The sequence below is a fragment of the Lactuca sativa genome, chromosome 8 (genome assembly GCF_002870075.4).
Source record: "Lactuca sativa cultivar Salinas chromosome 8, Lsat_Salinas_v11, whole genome shotgun sequence".
NCBI classification, from domain to species: Eukaryota; Viridiplantae; Streptophyta; class Magnoliopsida; order Asterales; family Asteraceae; genus Lactuca; species Lactuca sativa.
In genome coordinates this window covers 122574444-122584949 of record NC_056630.2, presented here as the reverse complement: position 1 = coordinate 122584949, position 10506 = coordinate 122574444, and positions in this window count along the sequence as shown.

The following is a 10506-nucleotide window of genomic DNA, read 5'->3' as shown; positions in this document are numbered from 1 at the left end:
AAATTACAAAACTCTCTATCGGAAATTGTTACAAGACAATTCCATAGATGTGATGTCTCTCACTCAAATTACATTCCTTTGAACATCCTTTTGCATAAAAGTTTCTAATCTTAGACATAGATTATCAATATCTAAATCCCAATATGGAAACCTTTCCATACTTACCATATCACAACTCATTCTCAATAGAATCTTATCTATTCATAATAATGTCGATATACTCCATCCAATATCATACTACCAACTACTCACAAGCGGCCAATCCTCAGCGAGTTTTGGATCATCCTTTGATAGTTGTTTAATTATCTTAGTCAAAACCGATTCTATTCCTTTTTCCCTCTAAATGCGCTAGACATTTGGAAAATTTTAGAATGGTCAAATATTACAGCATTCGCAATCGATCCTATACCCGAAGCGTATTGGACACGATGCATAATGTCTTACATGAAGATTTAATGTTTTATCAATCTTCTACCATAATATTCTTTGTGTTACGTTCTTATAATTCGAATTATGAAGAGGGATGTCGTAATCATAATCGAAATTTAAGAACACACTATGTATCCTTTGACTAAATTTATTAAAATTTCTCAATCTAAGTTTTAGATTTTGAAACGAAGCATAATATTCTCTCCCTTAATTATAGCAAAACAATTATTCAACCCTTACAACTTTGCAAAGTATGACTCTTGTTTTCTATAATTAATATTGCTAACTTGCAATACTTGCCTTAATAATCATACAATCATAACATTTATGCTCCCACTATCATGATGATTGTTATAAACATAACACTTATGCTCCCATTAGCTTTGACATGTATTTAGAAAACAGCTTAACTTACAAAAAAACAATACCTATTGAATTTCTTAAGTTCATGTTTCTAATACCTAATGCTTTGATAATCTTTTATCTAAGCTTCTTAATCTCATACACCTTTATCCAAGATAGCTCATATGTGTGTCTTAAACAATTCAGACTAATTGTCAAATCTCACAATTCGGATCATGGAAAGGGATACCGTAACCATAATCAAATTTGAGAATACAATTTTACAATCGCTATCTTCTTAAAATCTTTCTTAGTGAAAGCATTTCCTCACAGTCATTTTCATGAAGGAGGGAATCTTATGACACTTAGATTTTAATGGTGTATGTGTTCCTATCCATGTGAATTTGTCAAAAACAAAGTTTACGACAAATTCAAACTCATATGGACCGACCTTTCTCAATCTTGATTTCTTGCCTTATGGTAACACGGCTACCCACCATGTCTTCCAAGTAGTTAAGCAGCTCACCCTTTCCCATCAATGTACTTTTCATTGATTAAGGTCCTTGCCTTTTATGCATTCAAATGAGAACTCATAGGGCTCACATGCATAATTAACTTAATTGGAACGGCACAGAAACAAGATAATGTCAACACGATAGGTTGTAAACCTCAAGTCGTGTGCTAGTAATGTTCGATAAGGTTTATTTTTGATTTGTTCTTGAAACCTTTCAAGACCATTAAGACTCCTACTGACTCCTTGACATATAAGATTCTCTTTTCAATAAAACATTTCTTGACAAACAAATATTCAAGAGTTAGTGTAGTTTTTATCAAGACAAAACACTTCACAAAATTGGTCCAAGTTGATATTTGTCTTATCCAAGATACCACAACTTTCCAATTTCAAATGTGCAAGAATAAGAAAAACTTTTTCCATATTCTACATTTGATGAGTGTTATAAACCTTCTTGACTTGTCACTTAATGCCACAATCTTAACTTTAAGACTTGTATTGGAACGAAGTATGATTGACTTCTTGATCTAACCATTTCTTCAATTCTTGATTCCTCTTCTTAGACATACAATTGCACTAAGATTCACTTAGAGGATCAATTGAGATATGGTTCTTAATCATTAAGACCTATCATAAAATATGATAAAAGGTACTCTCCCTTCTTCTTAGAATAGAGAAACTTTTATCTTTCTGCCTACTTGATTCCTTTTATTCGTTCTGCTATTGATTTAAACCTTTTCAATCAACTAAGAATTACACTTAATCTTATAAGTATAATCATATTTACTCAAACTTAGTAAATCATGACGAATATCTTTGTTACTCTTGTGGAGGACTTGATCAACACACAACCTTGTGTACTTGATCTCCTAGTCTTTCACTTGACACTTTGTCAATGAATTAGTCTAATTTTCCCAAATGTGAAAGTTTTTCATTCATCATACAATACTTGTTGCATGATTTCAAGTTTCCATCCACTTGAAACTTGGATGATAATTCTTGACCTTTCCACAAATAACACGATTAAGAATCACATCCATTCGTTGCAGAAATATCCAAACATTAATTTTTCATAACGATTTCATTGCATGAAAATAAATAAATAAATGAGTCAAACAAAAATTTATTTTATTCATAAAAGTAGCGGAAAACATTTGTCCTTACAATGCAAATCAACTGAAAAACTATGTAATTAAATATTCCTAACAACTCTATCATAACTTTCTAAGCTCAAAATCTAATCTTCGAATCCATGCGATCGAGATCCATTTCTTCGTGATTAGACTCATTTTGCTCTTTCATCAAGCTTCCTCTCTTTTTCACTGATCCTGCAAAACATTCAAATGCAATCTTATCACATCATGTATTAAGAATCAACGAATAGGAACTTAATGGAGTTAAATAGTGGATTATACCTAAAGTATAGCCATACTCTTTGACTCTCCCATCTTCTGGACTCTTCAAGCTCTTAGGGCAGACTCGTATCCAACGCCCTTTCTCTTGGCAGCAAACGCAGGTCGGTTCTCCTAGAACGTCCTCGGAAGCATGGTTGGTTGACTTTCCAAACAAATATGCTCCATTGCTTTGCCAAATCATTTCTGATTCCGCAGCAATGAGCATGTAAGTTAGGTCAATGAGGTTTGCGTCATGATTCATCATATAATACTTTCTTTTGAACTCATTATATGATTCAGGGAGTGACTGTAGAACCCAACCTATAGCCAACTCATCAGGGAATGACGCACCCAACATTATCAACCTATCGATGTGTGATTTCATTCCTAGAACATGGGCACACACGGGCTTACCATCTTCATGTTTCATTGCCAATAGGGATTTAGGGACATTGAAACTCTCAATTCTTCGATCTTGTGGGTTAGGGAGAACAACGGGAGGAGGAGGAGGAAGTGAAGCATGATTTCTTGTTCCTCGATCGAATCGTGGAATATCATCTTCATGTGGAATGTTTGTTCCACAGGATTTGGGGAGACCATAGTTGTCATACTTTGACATCTACAAAACGGGAGAAAGCAAATTCAAGTTAGTTGATCGATTGAGTCCTTAATAAATCACCCAAATGAGATATTAAGGCTAGGACCCAACACAATATGCTACAACCTAGAAAAGGGATGTCGTAATCTAGTTGTTGAATATTTGAAGATATGTGAATGACGATTCACTAATTTTCCACCATGAAAAACGAAAAAATAGATTAAGTTTAAATGTATTGAAAACTCCTAGATCCTATGAGATTCATTGAACTTTTCAATGGCATGTTTAAATCTCGATATTCCCCTCTAGTTTGTGACTGGGATGCCGAGGATCACAAAGCGAGTGTGAATAACCATGCAAACTTACATGGTGCCCTCACATGTTACAGTCACCTATTCGATGTGCCGGTAAACCACACATGCTCCACCGAACTATGACAAACATTGAGTCACCCTTTGCTACCTTTGCTTAGAACCATTTAGTGTGCCGGTAAACCACACACGCTCCACTAACGCCTTCGCAAGGGCACAAAGTGTAATTTCATGGAATTGCATCAATTCACTTTGCCCAAGTAACTAAGATTGGGAATTTGTAAAACATTTAGTTACTTTTTTATTTCATTATACTTATAATGGAAGGTTTCTGTCATATCCTACCCGTTCGGCTAACGACCCTCCACTAGTCAAGAGTGCGGTGGGTAAGAGTGGATACCCATTCAATCGCCATTTTATAGGCAATTTCCTTAAACACCCCTTATAGACCAGCTTCGTGAATGAGGCCTACTAACGGTAAGACTGACTTTTACTCATACATATATATAATGTTAGACTTTTAATGTCATATATAGTATAGGGTGTATTTTACACTTTTAAAATACTAGGTGGTGTAATTTAATAAATTACACTTTTAATTTAATTAAATTGTAAACCAAAACTTATGGATTTATTAAATCTCCTTTAATTATACACCTTAATTAATTAATAAAACCATAAGGGTGTGAATTGAACTTTTCAAAACTATACTAGGGTTTTAGAATTTAACATTTCTAAATTAAACTTTTAATCAACTTTTAAATTCCAAAACTTGAGGGCAAGTTTTGAAACATTTCAAAACATAAGGGTTTTAACTATTTAAATTTCAAAAACAAAACTTTTGAGTTCAAATTTAAATTATAAAACCTAAAGGGAAAAATTGAAACTTTTCATAACACAAGGATCAAATAACAAATAATATAAATTAAATAATTTATTTTATCATTATCTATATTTGACCTAATTTCAATTTCTTGCAAAGCAAGTTACCCAATTAATACAAATAATCAAACTTTATCATATAAGGAAGTTATTATCTAATTAATTGGTAATTATCTTTTCATTAATCAAGGATACATTCAAAATATGATTAAAATTCGAATTTTAATGACCCATAACAGTTAAGGCAAGTATCCATGACCAAAACAGCAAGAAATCCCGAACATGCCTCATTCTGACGCTCGAACTCGCCGAGTACCACACTGGACTCGCCGAGTTGAGGCCTACTCGCCGAGTACACTGTGGTACTCGCCGAGTTCATCAGGCAGATGAGCTAAAAATCGATTTTGCAACTTGAACAAACACACAAGGAATCAATACAATAGAAACCAATCAAGGCTCTGATACCACTGATGTGTTTTAGCCATAAGAACATCCTATGTGCTCATGCAACCCTAATGCTTGGATCTAGGTTTCTCTATTGTACATGCAATTCATCCAAGACTATAAAACCCTAATTCTAGCATACAAGTAATCATATTAGTATAAGAAATAGGTTTAGATGTTACCTTGATTGTTATGTAGCAATAACAATCACAATTCCTCCTTGTATTGACTTTAGAAAGCTTAGAGTCACAAATGTCACTCCTCTAATGGCTCACAAACACCAAGAGCGAAAGGATGAAGAGGAGAAGAGAAGGAGGCTGCCCAAAACGTGTGGAAACCCTAGACCATTAGTTCACCACGTTTTTGAGGCTTAAGGGTACTATTTATACATGTAGGCTATTAGGGTTTTAAACTAGGAAACCCTAATTTGGATGCTTAGGCCCTAAGCAACCCATGAACCCTCCTTTAATAAGCCTTTGGACGATTTCTAATGGGCTTCCCCATAGAATTCGTCCAATCCATAGCCCAATTGCAATTATCTTATAATTACAATTCTAGTCCCTTAAGTTTAATTAATCTCTTTTAGCCACAAACTTAATTCTTATTAATTCTTGACTAATATTAATAAATCATATTTAATCCTTTCTCTCCATAATTCATCCTATCAAGTTGCTTTGGTAAAGGCAACCCAAAAGGACCATGCACCATCGGGTCAAGTACATACCAAAATAGTTATGGACTTAGACACTAATCCAACACACTCTTATGAATGCCTCCGAACTTTATATTCACAAAATAAAAAAAAACGCTTATCTCAAAGGGGATGACATCTATCTCACGATGGGGTATTATTGGAGCACAAGCACTATGTGTAGACTGAATACATTCTTTATAATGATAGAAAGATTCATGAGGGTTCAAAGGGTTCTCACAAATTTCACAAAAATATTCACTCTTGTGGTTCTAAATAGGGAGGTAACTTAGCTTCATGGGATGGTGCTTGTCATACTTATGCCTGATTGTCTCGGCTAATAACAAAGCACATTCCAGATGTATATAAATATCACAAATGTTGCAACCGAAAAAAAGTGTTTTTTCGTAAAAAATACCTTGCAAGCCATACCGTTTAAAATGATGAAATCTACGACACACATAACAAGAACTATGTTTTTGAACTAATGAAAGAAGGTTGTTGGGGTGAGATTTACGTGTGATTTCTTTAGGTATACACCCACATGTAATATCAACATAGTATCCACATTTCACACAACAATAGGCGAATCCATTGCAAGGCAGATAACATACAACACATTCAAACACACCAAAAAAGAAGGGAAGAACATTTGAGTAGATGAGAGGAAGGGTATGTTGTGGTGAGTTGGGTGGTTTTCTATTTTTTGGGGGAGTTGAGTGCACTACTCATGGAGAGCAAAGTCATTGCAACTCTGATCATCACACATGTAAAATGGTATGGTTGCCATAATTGGTCTTAGACATCCATTGCATAACAGTTTGGTCTTTTCCATCGGGTCATGACACATTAATAACCAAGAATTAGTATTTGAGGAGGTTTGTCCATTGCATTGTGTTTGATCAACTAGATTTAGAGGGTGTTGATGACTCATGTGTTTTAGGTAATCGTCTACCTTATGATGATGATCGGTTTGTTGGAAAAACAAGTGTTTTGGTAGGTTGTATGTTTCATTGGGGAATGGGAGATGAAGAAGATGAGGATGGTCAGCATCTTTGTAATTTTTAAGGGTTTTTCCAAGGCCTGATAAAATTGGAAATTGACAACAAGGTTGGTTAGTAGATCTCAAATAATGCCACACATAATTATTCATTTAAATGAAAGCAATCATATAAAAGGATTAATTATTAAGTAATTACCCGAAGGAGACAAGCAGATGGACACTAATGGCTCTGTTCTTGATGCCGCACAATCCACATGAGCATAGTACATGCACTTATCACATTTGTAAATCCAAAGATCCACCGAATCATAAAAACTATCACCACATACTCTGCATCTAGGAAAATATTTATCCATTTGATCTTTTCTTGAGAAAAAATATGAAATGGTGAGTGGATGAGTATGATAAAAAGCACCATCTGTTCTCTCTTGGATAAGCAACTTTTCTGGTATGAAAGCACAATCATTATGTATGGTGAAGCCAACACAAGTGGTACATTGATAGAAGATGCCTTTATGTTCCTTCCCACACGCACTACACTCGCATAAAATGGACTTAGGGATATCACACATTAGCAAGTGAAGGTGGCAAGGATGATGGATCACATTTTTTCCTACTTCCACAGCACATTTGAGATCAATGGAGAAATCACATTTACCACATTAGTAAAACAATTCTCCAAGCTTTTGATCTCTCTTAGAATTACTGCATATCCGATGATATGAATGATATGTCTGGTAAAGAGTATGTGATGGGTGCTCTAACCTTGAGGGGAGCTCACCACAGAATTTGTGAAGTGAGAAATCATCACATATGGTACATGTGTAGTAGTACCTATGGTACATATGGATTTCTTCCATACACCTCTCACATGTGACACCTTGAAACCTCTCTCTTATAATCGGTCACTACCCTCATCGACATCTTCTTCTTCTTCTTCTTGCATTTGTTGCTGCAAATCAATGAGCTTTAGTGGGTGCTCATGTTCATATACTTCAAGCATTGCCTCCATTATAATTATGTTTCTCTCTTTGGGATGACAATGTTAGTCTCCTAATCTTATTTATGACGAAGATGTATATTTGTAGCAAATTTACCAAACACCAAGCAGGCTTCCTTTTTCTATTGTTTACATTAGTTTATCTTTTCCTTTTTTTGTTTTTCACTTTTCCTTTGTCAAGAGAAGAAAACAATGAAGTTTTGTAGAAAGTGTTCTCTCATAGTAATTGAATCTGTTTGTATTGTAATCAGTTTATATCAATCAATTACATAATTTAATATGCATTTTATGAATGCTTGAAACATCGGTTGGTAAAAATAAATATAATAATGTAATGAATGGACATCTTTTTCTCAAAGTTTTCATTATTTTAGATTCGGTTTTATTTTTTGTTTTGTTTTTTTAGTTTAATACATAATGAATAAACACAATTCTAACACACAAAAGCATGATTCTTTTCCTTAATTTCTCTATAACTTTAGTACCACCTCTCCAATAAGCAAGGAATATGTCCCAGTTTTGAGTTGAATACTAATCTTGTTTTATTAACTGGTATAGAGTTTAGAGTCGATTCATTTGATTTAATTGAGTTTAAAACAACCAATAGGCTTGGTGGAGTCGACTATTGTTGAAAGAAACTCACATGAAGTTCAAGATGATTATTCATACCTTCATGCAGATCAAGTGTGTTAAACAATATTTGATTTTAGAGTAAATTACATAATGGTCCCTATGGTTTATGATAATTTGCACATTTGGTCTGTAACTTATTTTTTAACTTGGAAGGTCCCTACGGTTTGCTTTTGTTATGCTTTTGGTCCTTGTCAAACCTAAAAAGACTATTTTTTAATTTATTTTAATAAACACACCCCCAACCCCAACCCCACCCCTTCACCTTACCTTACCTACTCCACAATTTTTTCCTATTTAAATAATAGTCTTTTTAGGTAAGATAGGACCAAACGCATAACAAAAAACGAACAGTATGGCCAAGTGTATAACAAAAACAAATAGTAGGGACCTTTCGAGTTAAAAAATAAGTTAGGGTCCAAGCGCGCAAATTACTCCAAACCATAGGGACCATTCGTGTAATTTACACTTGATTTTAAACTCAAATGAAATCGTTTTGCAAACTCTTGTTCATTGGCACCACACACAGCACAAAAAATTAATCTTAAAAAAATTTGGTGATCAACTTATCTGTGTATTACGTATTTAAGCTAGGTATTTTGCATTGAGTTTTAACCTAATTTTAAAATTTCTTAACATGCATCCATTGGTGCATGATCTAGGGGTGCAAACGAGCCAAGCTACTCGCGAGCTACTCGAGATCGGATCGTTAAAAGCTTGACTCGAAACCGATTTTAAACGAGCCCGAGCTGAGCTCGAGCTTAATATTAAGCTTGTTTATTAAAGGAGCTCGAGCTCAAGCCTATGTCACAAAGCACGATTAGGCTCGCGAGCCTAAACGAGTCTTTATATAATATTATTTATATATATTAAAATAAAAAAATATTAGGGGAATTATGAATTTCGGGAATTAGTAAACGAGCTTTTTAACAAGCTCGAGCCGAGCTTAAGCTTATTTAGGCACGCCTGACAAAAATGAGTCGAGCCCGATCCCGAGCCGAGCTTACATACCTCTTTACGAGCTCGAGCCGAGCTCAGTAAAAGAAATGTCACACCCCAAAACCGACGGCGGAAACATTCCGGGGTGAAGGACGTCATGCGTAGTATCACAACCATTGTACATAGTAAGCATAGTAAACACAACCATTACATTACATAAGAATATTTACATTTGTTTGAAAACGGAGAAATACATAGTTTATATAAATCAGAATAAACAAAAGTAAAGACGAGACTTCTATATGCACCGTCTTCTCCAAAAGTAAACGAGATACTTGTCTAACATGAACCTGAGAATACAAGCAGTTTTAGAAATATCCGCATAAAGCTGGTGAGTTCATAAGCATGTACTGTAAGGAAAAACTGGTTACTAAATCTTGTGAAAATACTTCAGTTTCATTGATAAAGAATGCAGTAAATATCGAAAACCGTTATTACTGAGTTATGAAATACATATGCATGTTTTCCAAGAAAATCCCATATTTTCTAACATGTTTTTCGATTTCCATACGGTAAGAAAACCCTGGTTACCACCAGTAAGTATAGTAGTTTTACTACTTAAGATAAAACCATAAGTTGTGTCCCTGGAATACCCTCCAGTAAGTAAGTGGGTAGTTTTATTACATAAATAAAACTATAGAAGAAAGAAAGTAATCCGTGAACAAAGTTAGTTTATACATATTGTGAGTCGTATAACCATACTAATTTGACCCGTGACCTCCTTGACGTTCTTCAGGCGTCGTACGATTTCCAAAATTTGTCACCACAGGCATGCCCGCCTAACTGTAGCTAGCAGTTTAGGTGTGGGATTGTCAGTCCCGAATAGATCTATCCATAAATTTCACGTTCTCCCTCCAGGAGACTCTGGTTATACTACCGGATAGGATTTATTGGTACCCCGAAGGCTATAACGAAGATAAGTCTCACAAGCTAGTATTAACTAATTCACAGAATATTTTGCTGTTGTCGAGTTCGAAGTCGTTTGGAACAAAGTAGAGTATAAATAACTAAACACAAGGTAATTATGTAGTATGATACTCTAGATTAATAATGGATAAACTAAATCAGACATAGTTTATATTAGAATCTGAAAACAAGTAATGAAGATCCCAAATTATTCCCATAATAATTTGAATGGTTTGATAAATTCCTATGATGTTTAGAAAACTATGTAATTATATTTAGAAAGCGTCCCTTATGCTCCGCATATGACAAAAGGGATAAAGGTATCTAAAAGCTTGATGGAAAAGTTGTTATAATTACATCAGC